The sequence below is a fragment of the Streptopelia decaocto genome (genome assembly GCF_964273445.1).
Source record: "Streptopelia decaocto genome assembly, chromosome: 16".
In the NCBI taxonomy this organism is placed as follows: Eukaryota; Metazoa; Chordata; class Aves; order Columbiformes; family Columbidae; genus Streptopelia; species Streptopelia decaocto.
Window position 1 is genome coordinate 2162996 of NC_138671.1, and position 12898 is coordinate 2175893.

Below are 12898 nucleotides of genomic sequence, written 5' to 3' on the forward strand. Positions count from 1 at the left end.
ATTTTGAGTTGCCACATATCATACATAGATATTTAACATTTAAAACAAGTATTCCCACCATGGTATGAGAGTCCAGACATTTCTGTACTTGCTGGTGGCTGCCTGCCTCCCCACGAAGCTTTCTTCTAGAATTCACAGCTTACCCAAGAGAAGAGAAAAGATCAAGGGCGCAGAATGAATGCAAAACAAACGGTACAGCTGGTTTGTGTGAACTTAGAGAAAGGGCTGCTGTAAATCCAGATCTTCATGGTGTGGTCACACCTTTCCTCAGGGAGAAGAAGAGGCAGACCTTTTCGGACTTGAGCAGCACAAAAAACAATTAAGAGGAAATCAATTGTTACAAAGATAAAGCTATTGGTGTGAAGAAAAAAGTGATGGAAAGCAGTGTGCATACCGCTGAGTATGTGAATATCTGAACAAATTCACCGTGCAGACCCTTATACTATGTATATAGAGGCTTTTCCAGTTTGTGTCCAATTAGGATGAATTAGCTGGATGTATCTAGTGATTTAGTTTAAAAAAAGATTAAACCATGCTTGCTATTGACAGGTTGTTCTGCCCTAACAGAAATGCAGAACACAGAAATGTGTAACTGCTTTCCCATGCAGAGGTACGGAAACAATACAAAAGGTACTTTACCTTTGCTCATGCCTCCATGAGGAAGTTATTTCAAGGGTCCTTTGTTTCTTGTGTGCCAGCAGCTGTGCAACTGTAAAGAAAAACAGGGGTTGGGTTAATAATAAAGAAAGGTACGAGCCACAGACTCTAAAGACTCAAGTTAAACATTTACTCCAGTTTGTTCTTGGGAGCAAACTCCGAGGGGCTGCTCTGCTGAGCGCTGGCATCTGGAGAAAGCGCTGCCTGTCCGTCTGCTGCTGGGCCAGCGACTTCCCTGCCCGCAGCTCGGACACACGGCCAAACGTGAACTCACCTTGCACGCCCGGGCCAGGAGCTCAAACATAAGGAGGGGGAAATCCTCCCATGCAAGAAAAGCCCTTCACAATTCAAATGGGACTTCAAATGTTGACACATGGGATTGGACTTGGAATTACTCACTGACATACAACTTTAATATAAACAGGTTCAAGTTTATACTTACATTCTACTTTATTAATTCATTTTTTTTTTCTACAGAAACTCTTTTGTTCCCATATTAGCATAAGGCTAAGGCAAAGACTTCCACTTTACACAAGAAGTGTCATCTCCTTTGTTATCGCAGTCACAGAGCACGTAGCATTACATGTCAGCTCCTGCTGGGCACATTCCTGGAAAAGGTGAGTGTAGAGCGCAGCCTTCGGCCCTGCTCAGCAGCTCTGCTGTCTCAAGACCTTTCAGAGAGCATACCAGCTACTGCTTTTCCTTCTCACAACATGACATTCAGGCTGTTAATTTAGGAACTTTAAGATTAATATAGGCCTTCTGAATTTCCAGGTATGGTTCTGTACCACGCGAGGTCAGGAGTGGTGCAGAACGCAATCCTCGCACAGAGACCCTCTCCCTTTCTGAACCTTTTCTATGAAATAAAGCTGTAATTAAACCAAAGCAAAAGCAAACTGTAAGGACTAAACAGAGAACTGACTTGGTGCAAGGTGGCGTGAGGTTTCCCCAGCTCATACAGGTATCAATGGTAATTTCTGCTCACTCACATTGACCTGGTTTTGCTGAATCAGTCTCACGCTGTCCTGTGCTTGAACACAAGGTGACAGGCTCATTTCTTTTAACAACAGCTCTGTTCTCCAGAACTGCACTCAGGTAGCTGAGGCACCAGCCTGTGCCTCAGGAGAGATCATTCCCAGCTCTGCTGAGCGGCCACACAACTTAGTGCAAAATGCCCTTTCTCTGTGTGCTCTCTTTAGGCTCTGAGCTCCTTGAGGTACAACCGGTCTCTGACTGGGTATTTGTACAGCACCATGTACATTGGAAATCCAGCCTCAGTTTGCTAGTTCTGTAATACAAATTAATAACAATAACTAGACTTGACTGCTTGACAGAAAGCAAATAGTTTGGAAAAAGCTGTCTTAAATCTTTCTATCCCACTTCCCCAGACCAAAAGAAAAAAAAAAGCTACAAATGTTATTTCTTTTGGCAGCTGAAACCTAATCCTACCTTGGTTAGCATAACAGAGAGAACAGGAAGCGCTCTGAAGGAATTTTTCATTCTGTGGGACGTCTTTGATCCCCCTCCCCTCCCTTTTCCTATCAGGTAATTTTGAAATCTTGATGTTTCCAGTTAGTCTACGTATCTTCTTGTTTTGTCTACTTCAGTCAAACGTTATTTAACTTCCATTCCATGGATGAAAAACTGGTCTGCGTTTAGACTTTGCTGTTGTGTAAGCCGGAACCCGAGAACTTTAGAATCCCAAAAGGGAATAGAGCTAAAATTCACAGCCCTTGCTGGTGGAAAACCAATCATTACTTTGCTTTAACACAGACAAGGTGAATTCATACATTACATAAACGCTAAACAAATCATTTAATCATTTTCTGTTGCAGCCACCACTTTTTGTCACTTAGAGTTAGTGTCTCAGTTCAGCTTTCCAACATATGGAGGAAATTTTTTCACCATTATACATCCATGATTTATGCTCATCTAAAATGTGCAAAGCTCAAAACAAATTAATGTCTGTTTAATATTTGGGGTTCTGAAGGAATGTGTTGACCCTTATTTCAGTCCCACATGGAATGCAAGACTGCATCTCATGTGGGCAAGCTTTTGACAATAAAACAAGTAATAATTAAAATATGCATGCCCCTCAAAGGGCTTAATTATCACACGCTGCTGAATGCAGCCTCATGCTTGTAGCAAAGACAAGACCGTAGCACTACAAAGCAGGAGATGACAACACACGCAAGATAAAAATGAAAACAAGATCATCTTGGAGTAGATAATACATGACCCCCTTTGCCTGCAGATGAATGTTCCCGTCACACAAGCTGGAGCTCCAGTAGCATGTGCACAGCACACACTTGGAACCGAAGCAGCTGCATGTGAAGCATCTTTTTTTGCCTTGGCTCTTCCTGCCTTGAACCAATCGCCGTTTGCTCTGCCTGATGATTGTAGCATTTCTGCATTTCTTTTTAGCCTTGATTTGGTCAGACGCTCCTTCTTTTCCTACTTATTATTTTCTCTACTTCGGTGCAGAGACACTTTACCAGAGCGCAGAGACAACAAATTACTTCAGTTAATATAATTCTACTTCACTCAAAAAAAACCCCTCAAACAAACCAAGCAAAATTCAATCCAATAGGGAAATTTCAATTAGCTGATTTTTTTGCTCACACGTACACGAATCTTGGTTTCAGTGCACTGCTATTGTGATAGAACCCAATGGAATAGCAGGAGATGTATCCATAAATCCTTGTACCCAGTCCCATATTACAGAAGTCCTCATATTTTTTTTTTCCTAGAGCATAATATACCTAACATTTACTACTAACTATGGTGCATGCTTCTAATTTTCTGCTAGAATGACTAACAGTAATTCTCCTTGGTAATAATGAAGAAACATTGCTTGCACTGGCAAATAATGCATGATAATCAACAGTAGTTTTGTCACTGATTCCTTTATTTGCAAAGCTGTCTATAATTGGAAGCCACTGGAACAGATACCAACTTGCTTCCGTGATTATTACTACTGAGTGCAGCAGTGTTAAGCCTGAAAGATGCCAGCAGAGCTGAAGTTAGACTTGAGTCTTTTGTGTCTTTTTCCCCCCTTTTCTTTTTCTTCTTCACCCAGAGAAGGCCAACATTACCCTTCCCTTCCCTTCTTCGAGAAAAATTACAATAAAAGCTACAAAAAGAGACTGGAAGGCAGAATAAGTATATAATTTCCCTCCTCTTTATGGCCTGAACTTGTGAAAATCCAGGAACGCTTTTATGATTATTCCTTGTTATAATAACCTGCACATGGAGGTAGATTCTAGGCCGTTATTGACTTCATTGGTCCTGAAACAAGGACATTGCTTAGAGCTCCATTTACAAAATGTATATTCCACTGTTCTGCACTCTTGCCTCCAGCGATTCGTAACTCCCCAGTGCCTCAGAGCAACAGCTGGGGAACGAGTTACGGGCTCAATGGCACTCTTAGGACTCAATGGCACTATGCTTTTCTTTTCCATTTTTTTCCCCTTTTAAAATTGAATGATTTTCACCATTAGCAGAATATGACAGGCAAACAAAGTGTGCACACAATGAGACAGTACAAAGTACAGACGCCGTGGAGATGCTCGGCCTAAATAGGAGCTTGTGCCTGGAGGATCAATGTGCGCTGACGATGCACCAGCCTTTAAGTGTGTGTAATGGGCTGTGCCCGGCAATGACCCACCTTTTTTTCAAGCCCTTCTGGGGCGGTTGTTGCTAAACAGGCTGGAACCGCTCTTAACTTTCTGTGGGTGACTCTGCCCCATCAACCCATGCAAGAGCCAAGGACACATTAGGTTCCTTCCTACTTATCTCGCAGAAGGACGAAACAAGAGATTATAGGCTGTTGCAGGATGTAACAAGAGAAGGATGGAGTTATCTTGCCGCAAACAACGGAAATTAAATGGAGATGTGCACTTTTTTAATATTAAAGAGTTCATTTGAAACCATCTTCGAAGCATTTTCTCCCATTCTCAAACACAGACCTCTCCTTGGGCTTTCAAGGCTGTGAGAGAAAGGGGGGAGATCAGAAAGATGTAGCAGGTTTGTATTATTTTTAAGTGAAGTAACACCCTGGGAAAATACAATCACTTACTTTCTCTGCTTGGCAGCATTTCTGGGGTGAAATGGCAGACCCTGCTGCTGCACAGCTGCGCTGCCCTGCTGGTCCTGGTGTTCCAGGGGAGCTCGCATGTACCCTGCGGGGTTTCTGGGCCAGTTTCCTCTCCCTTCAGGTTGGTGTCTGAACTGGAACACAGGGCTGAGCAAGGAACTCTGGGCCCTCTGGAAGGGGCAGCGCTGGAACCTGCTCTGCGGGGAACCCTGGCAGAGAAACAAACAAACAAAAAATACAACAAATAAAACACCAGAAGGAGAAATATAAATTTTCTCAGTGAATGTTTTCTGAAAGTGACCAGCTTGCCGTGGGCATGGGCTTTATCATTGGGAGCTTTTGCATGCAGGTCACTGCAATGAACATCTCACACCCCACTGATCCCCCTCTGGGACCACGGGATGGAGCCGCTTATTTCACATTTTACACCCTGTTACTCCCTACCTCGACAATCCCCGTCCCACACGTGCCCCTAACACTTACCTCCCTCACCAAACAGGCTCCTTATCTCCTCCTTATCTCCTAAAACCCCCCTGGGGACTCCCGGAGGGATTACAGGCCCAGCGGCCCGCCCACCCCGGCACCGCGCGTCGCCATGGCAACGCCGCCCGGGCCGCGCCGCCCTCACGTGATGGCGCTGTCACGTGATTTGCCTGGTTTCTGCGCATGCGGGTCCATGGCGGGGGCAATGGAGGGACCCGGGGTTGGAAGTGGGGGGTCCGAGGGGGCTCTGGCAGCGCTCAGGGGAAGAGTTCACGGCAACGTCGAAGGCAAAAGGGTGTGCGAGAGGCAGAGCAGCCCCCAGACAGCCCGAGACGGCTTCAAAGCGAGGCCTGAGGTCGCAGCTGGCAGCCACCTGGGCCGCCCCAGCCCCCGCGCAGTGCGGGGCTCAGGCAGCGGCCGAACGCAGGAGGCGCTGGGCTGTTCAGTGTGTGACTTTTAGGGAAATAATAAAAAAAAATGAATGAAAGGAGGTGCCGAGGCCGCCAGTGGCAGGTGCCAGGCCAGGGCTGCTCCTGTGGGCTGAGATTCAGGGCACCGCGAGGCCACCGAGGCTCCTGAGAAGCCGGTTTGCTTCTGTACCCAGGGATGGAGCCACTGTGGGAAGCTCAGACATCCAAAGGCAAAGCGGATTCATGCCCAGCTTCTGATAGGTTTTCCTTAGGTTTTTTGGAAGTCAGGGACTGAAGGGGCCTGGTGCAGACAGCACACCCTCAGTGACGCGTTTTTGCTGGGGCTGGACCTGCACAGGAGTTACTGACAACTCAGAATACGCTCAGCTTCTCATTATTGTCATGCCAGAGAACACGGTGCTTCGATCACTTCCCTTCATCCTTTCCCCTCCTTTCCAGCAGGACTTACAAGAGCACAACTGACAGAAAAAGAAATAATTTGAGAAGGTCATTGGAAAAAAAAAAATGCATGACTGTACACATAACAAGAGTTAATGATTTTTATTTGCAGTTTCATCTTTGTTCGTTCTTACGAAAACAGTCTATTTTGGGGTGGTAATTCTTCATTTAAGAAAAAAAAAAGAACAATTAGTGGAATGAAACTGGAATGACAAACTGTGCTGCGTTGTCAGATCCCTTTATGCAACTATTCTAGTAGCCTTAACGAGTCGTAGGCATGTTTTTTCTTGCCTGTGTGCCTTCCTGGCTTTCCAAGTGCCAGTGTAGGAATTGTTATTTTGAAAAGCAAAGCAATAAAATTTTATTAGACAGAACAGGCTGGTTCTGCCCTGGTACGGACCAATTGCAGAGCAGGACGGAGGAAGCGCCGTGCCAAGCACAATAAGGAGCAAAGGGCTGGAATGTGACATTGGTATTTGTCTCCGATTGATTCTTCACCTTGGAGGAAAGATTTTACTCCGCAGGAAACTCTTCCCTCTAATTCATTGACGACTGGGAAATAATAAGAGTTCTTCATCAAACAATTGTCGTAAAAGACACAAATAGCTCTGAGCCCCCAGCAGCCCCTGGGGGGATCCCTTTGCCAGCACTGTCAGGACCATTCGCCCAGGACCATTCGCAGCTTCTGGTGCTTTGGTGAAGCGAGTTTCAAACGTTCCGAGAGACGTTGCCTCTGTCATTTCTCTATGCAGACTGTTGCAGCTTAAGAAATAGCAGTTTCAAGAAGTTTTCCCTGCTACAGGGCATTGTTTTCCTTGTCTTCACCCCGTTAGTTGTAGCTGTGTCCATACACCACATTAAGCTGTCCCTTTCCAATGCTGATGTAAGATTTGGTAAAACGGGGCCTGCAAACTAATAATACTATTTTACTTTTAGGAATCAGTGTCTCCTGTTCAAAATCATTATTGTTGATCACTTCTGAATGCTGTCTAATCTGATAATACTATTTTTGTATGATATCACCAAGAACTAACTACTCTCATCTACTAATAGTTATGGAGATATTTCCTTTTTCTTTCACCTGCGTTCATTTAACTTGTTTGTCTAATTCTTTGGCATATATAGTGGGTGGAAAATGCAATATATCAGTAAATTCCTTTTCTATACAGAGTAATGTTAGACTGAAAAAGCAGACCTGGAGCCTGGGGTCAGTTCCAGGTTTCACATGACTGCAGCCAGCTGGTGTTCACCTGCAGATAAAAATGCAAATTATATTTACCTCCTTTAAAGAGTAACATTGAGTAGCTACATTCGTTTTTATAAGCATTCATAAATGCTGTTTACATAATACATCACGATAATCGCATTTGTAGCTGTGCCTGTAATACGATCGTGTAAATTGGCTGTTATCTAAAGGCTTTATATTTGATTTTTTTAAACAAGGATGTAGCACAGACTTTCCTCTGGCGGGGAGGTGGCTGGAGGACACCTGCACCTGACAGGCTATTTCTACGGGCCAAGCTTGACACCCACATGCTTCACATAAAGGGGATATTAGGGATTTTTCAGACCTTTAAGTGGAAGATACAAAACCAGTGTCACTGAATGAGTGTGCAAGAATTCATTTCAGGGACTTGAAGCTGTTTTCTAAATTTAACATCACTTTAGTCATTGTGTTTCTAATCAAAGTAATTAAAAACAACTCAAAATATTGTCTGGAAGGGCATATATATGGCAAATCATTTCTAGCAACCACCACTTTAGAAGTCATGGCTGACAAACTGGAAGAGTCCTTATTTACATTTTTCTTGGGAATCAAGGATGTTTGACTTGACAATCCCCATCAAGCGTTTTTTCTTATCAAAACAGAACACACCCGCAAGGTTGTAAAAGTCAGAGACAAACAATGAAATGTGGGTGGAGAAAACAGTTTTCTTGTGAACTGGAGGAGATTATTCAACTGTATTAGGGGAATAAGCATGACCTGGGTTTCCTCATTGAGATGGAAATGGCTTCTGTACCTCTCGAATGCAGATTTCGGAGAGAGCTGAAGACTCTTGCCCAGGGATGTCGGTTTTGATTCAAGAGCCAGTTAGGCCGAAACCACAGATCCCAAAACCTCTTAAACTTTCCCAAAATGTATCTCCTAATCTGAACTGAACATCTGTCTCTGTAATGAGCTGAACTAAAGCTTGACCTCCAACACCAATGAACTTTGGAGAAGTTCAGTTTCCTGTTTGAAGCTGGATTTCCTCCCTCCAGATGAGCTGTTCCAGGAAATCAAGAATTGGGTACATTGATAAATCCACAAATAATACTTCTAGGTGTTCTATATACAGGCCAGTTGATGCCAAAATGTTATATTCAGCTACCTCCAGATGATATCTATTTAGTGAACAGACATGTGTGAGACCTCATACACCTCAAAGAATTAATAGCAGTGGAAACTATTTGAAGAATTGCAGGTGAGGCATTTCACTGTGCCCAGGGGTATTTCTGACCTGGTTTTAATAATGAAGACGGTGTTTTCACAAGGTCACCAACAGCATTCAAAGCTGTCCCACGAAATGCAGCTAGCAAAGAGTTGGGATGAAGGAGAGGAACAATAGGAACAATATTATTTTGTACCTCGCATGGCGAATAAAATAACCTGGCTCTCCAAATGCAGGAATCCAAGGGGCGATTAAGGATCACAGGGATGCTGCATCCTGAGGAGATACCGAACCTTCCTCTGGGGACAATGGGGTGTTGAGCAGCCAAAGGGGAAGGTTCATATGGGTGAATAAATAAAATAAGTAATATGGAAAAAATAAATCCAACAGTATGTTCCTATGTTTGCAAGTCATTTAATAAGTACAAAAATTTAAGCCTACCATATGTCACAGACGCCACTGAATAGAATGACAACGCACAGTGTCATGTCTTTGAGCCCCGAAATAGCAATTTTTGTGCCACTAATTAGCTGTATAAATATCCTGAGGTGGGCAAATGACTAACTCATTATCCATGAATCAGGGAATAAGCTTTACCAGCTACATTATTTGCTACTCTTGTCGTTAAACTCTTGTTAAACTGATTGAGAGGTTCTGCACCCAAACGGAGCAGCGAGCACGGGAGTGGAGATGGTTCTGTAGGTGACTCCAGATGCAGCTGGTGCTGCCCGACTGCTTAACGATCATCTCATACCTGCGTTAATGATACACAGTGAATGATCCACGGGTCAGAAACCTGCTACAATTTCCATCCCATAATTGTGCAATAAGACGCGCCGGGCTGTGCGTTTCCAGGGGATTATTACACTGCGCTGAAATGTGAAGTCGCTCGGCCTTTGGCCTCGCAGAACCACCCAGAGCTCTCAATAATCCCTGGGGCTCTGCTCCCTGGTGTGTCCCTCTTAGACAAATGAAAACCACATTTTCACTTCAAACTAATCCCCATTAAACATCACTGAAACCATGCAAAAAAAAAAGAAAAGAACGTATTTAGAAGCAAATTAGTCTCATAACTCAGGCACTGGGATATCATTCTGTGAAAACCGCTGCCGGACAGCTGGGATTTGCTGCTCCCTAATGCTCTCCTGGGCCTGGGCGACAACCGGCACGTTTCGCTCGCACACAGAGGTGATCCAAGCACTCTGCGAGCAGTTTAAATCTCAACCTATGTTGGTGTCGGCTTTTCAGCCCCGCAGGTTACGCAGCATTATACCTTTCGGTGAGACAGAGAGCCAATTCTGCACAGGCCAGCTCATTCAGAGAACTCTACCCCGCTCCCCCACGCCCTGCTGGCTTTTAATTAAGCACCTTAAATGCAAAGCGTGTGCTGTGGTTTACCTAAGATAGTGAGCAAAATGTTATGAGTAAGAATCTCAGCTTTGGGCTACTTGTTAGTGAAGCCCCAGTAAGTTATTTCCACAGAATGACATGTCAAAAGCCCTTTCGGCTAAACACCATTTTTCACTCTTGCATTGATGCTGCCTCACCAAGTGACACCTCATGGTCAGCAACACTCGCTGGTTCAAAAAGGTGAAAGATTTCTGCGGTCCACCTCGCCAATCTGTTATTGATCATCAGGGAAATAAATTCCTTCCGGATCCCTGCGGCGCTCGGTTCGTGCGGTGAACGTTTTCGGATTAGTGTCTCCAGCTGTGGAGTTCGCTCACATTTGGAACGTGGTGTAAAGCTCATCTTTCTAGCCAAGCATTGTTTTGAACATCGCTTGTGAGGGCTGGGTTTTGGTTTGGACTGGGCCTTTTTTGTTGTTGTTTTTGTGAGTTAAGGGCTTTGCATGGAAAATTGCTCCGTGAGGTCTCTGTTATGCTCCCATTTGAGCTAATGTGTTGCTTATTTTTAATTCTCCATTCTGTACTCCAGCCTCAGTGCACTGGTTACATCCAGCGATCATTTAAGATGTGCAAATGTCTTAACAGCCTATTCCAAAGCCCACTGAGGCTTGCTGTTTACTTCAACAGACTTTCCTTGAGCCACGAATAAATAACCAGGAGATTTTAATTATTTTAACTTTGGTCCTGCGTTTCTCCTTTCCTGGACTGATGATCTTACTTGTGCCTGTTACCTCACACCTATGTTTAAAGATACAAATTCTTCAGATGACGATTCATGCCTTTGACTTCTCTCTTTAGCTTTTACACATTTTGATTTATTAGTTCTATGCATCTTAACTGGCTTCAAATCAGATTTGTTGTATAAAGTGAAAATGCTGCCAGTATTAATTTTTGTCCCCAGGTCTTTGCAGAAACCCCATGAAGAATGTAGAGGATAAATCTCTGGAGAGGTTGCGTTGTATTTTCCCTGGGTTTGTGGTGCGATACTTTCACTCAGCTTGTCCGGCCTCTTATCCTACACAGGGTATTTTTCCACTGATTCAAACACGGGATTGCATTGTCCTCGGTATTTTAGCAAATCAGTGCCAGATATTTTACAGTATCTTCATTCATCCTGTAAATAGGAAAATGGATTACGGTGTGTCATGTTACCTTCAAACTGTGCGTGGCCTTCCCTGGGGCAAAGAAGAGTAATTTTATTCTTCTGGGCAATCTTCTCTGAGGAAAAAACCAAAAAGTTTCCATCTCCAAAAAGTCTGTGAGGGTCAAAGTGTTCGCTTTGCACTGGATAAATTCAGATCATACTCAGTGTTATACCCTGCAGCTACACTGAGGCCACTTAGTCGGTGTGTAATGGCTTTTATTATGGTCTTAGTTAGCTTGAACAGGAATACTGAGCAAATAATAGTTAAAATTCAAACAGCCATTAAAGTCTGGTCCTGACAAGATGCAACTACTCTGTTACTAATGGACTTTCCCCCACAAGGACACATTTGTTAAAAGAAATATTTGTTTGAAATATTTGGCCAGTTGGCAGTGAAAAGAAATAAAAGTGAGAGATCAAATTCTGAAGTTCTTTGGAAGTTTCAGTCTCCACACATCAGCAAGATCTGCTGCTCAAGAGAAGCAGCATTGTCCTTAGGGAAGTTTTCCACCAGTTGTCTTTATTTAAACACATTTGTGGTCACACATCCCCATTAGCTTGGTGGGGAACACTTAGAGGAAAAGCTGCCTGAAGATCCAGAAATAATGTTTGACCAGTCGATTAACAAAATAAAGCCTCTAGTTGCTATTGAAGCCCAGAGGAGTTCAGCACTGCTCTGGTGCAACTGTAATATTGTGAATTACCTGTGTTAGGAACCGTGAAGCTTTAAGCAAGTGGACATTTTGGATCAGAACAGTGTTGATTCTTGGTTTGGCCGTGGATTTACTCCATATTTTTCTGTGTGTGTAAATGTCTGGTATTCAAATTTACCTGAATGGGTTGGCACAGACGCCCTCCCACTGATGAGCAGCAGGGTCTCATTCATGAGAATCCCTCACCCCAAATGCTGATATAAGGGCATGTCCTAGAGGTGATAATACTCAGCAATTTCCATCCGACCCACCCAGCCATTCAGAAAATCTTTCCAGCTTCTTTGCATTGAGTGCAGAAAGGGCTGGGGGCAGTTGGAGTGAAAGGCGTGTTGTGTACTGCATGGTATCGCTTTGTTCAGATCAAATACAAGTGCAAATAATAGAAGCAACTTCTTTTAAATTTGCGGTTACAAAAGAGAAAAAAAAAAAAAAACAACAAACAAGTTGCCTATTTCTTCATTTGGCTGTATTTCCTTATAGGTTTTGTTTCACTCAACACTGATTAATCCAAAGACATTGTGCATACACTTAAGTATTTAACAAGATGTTTGCAAAGAAAGATCTGGTCCTGTGAGCCAAGGCCGCTTTTTCCTTCTGCATTCTGTACCATTCTTGCCCATATTGCATTCGTGTAAGTAACGAATGATAATGAAAACATCTGGTGTGGCTTTATGCATTTTGTTTAACGTCAGCTGAAGGAATACAGATAAAGTTCAGCCATGAAAGACCACACTCATGCTTTGTGTCTCTCCTCCCAAGATCACTTTTAACTTCCCCATGACAAAATATACATTAAGAGGAGGGAGAAACGTTCATTCTCACCTATAAAAGCTGCAGCTGTTTTCCTGTTTTTATAGAAAGCAGCAGGCAGATTTACTATAAAAGAGTAAATACTCTACAGCAAAGTGCTGTTCACCTTGAGGGATGATGTCAGAACCATAAATAACGCTGCGGGAATACAGATATGTCCTCAAAGGCCCATTAAAAATGATGTGAAAAGGAAGTGAAAAATAGGCAAGTGTGCTGTGCACAGCATGCACATGCTAAAACATCACTTTAATTTCAATTTGGTCTCAAGTGCAGGAATGGATGGAA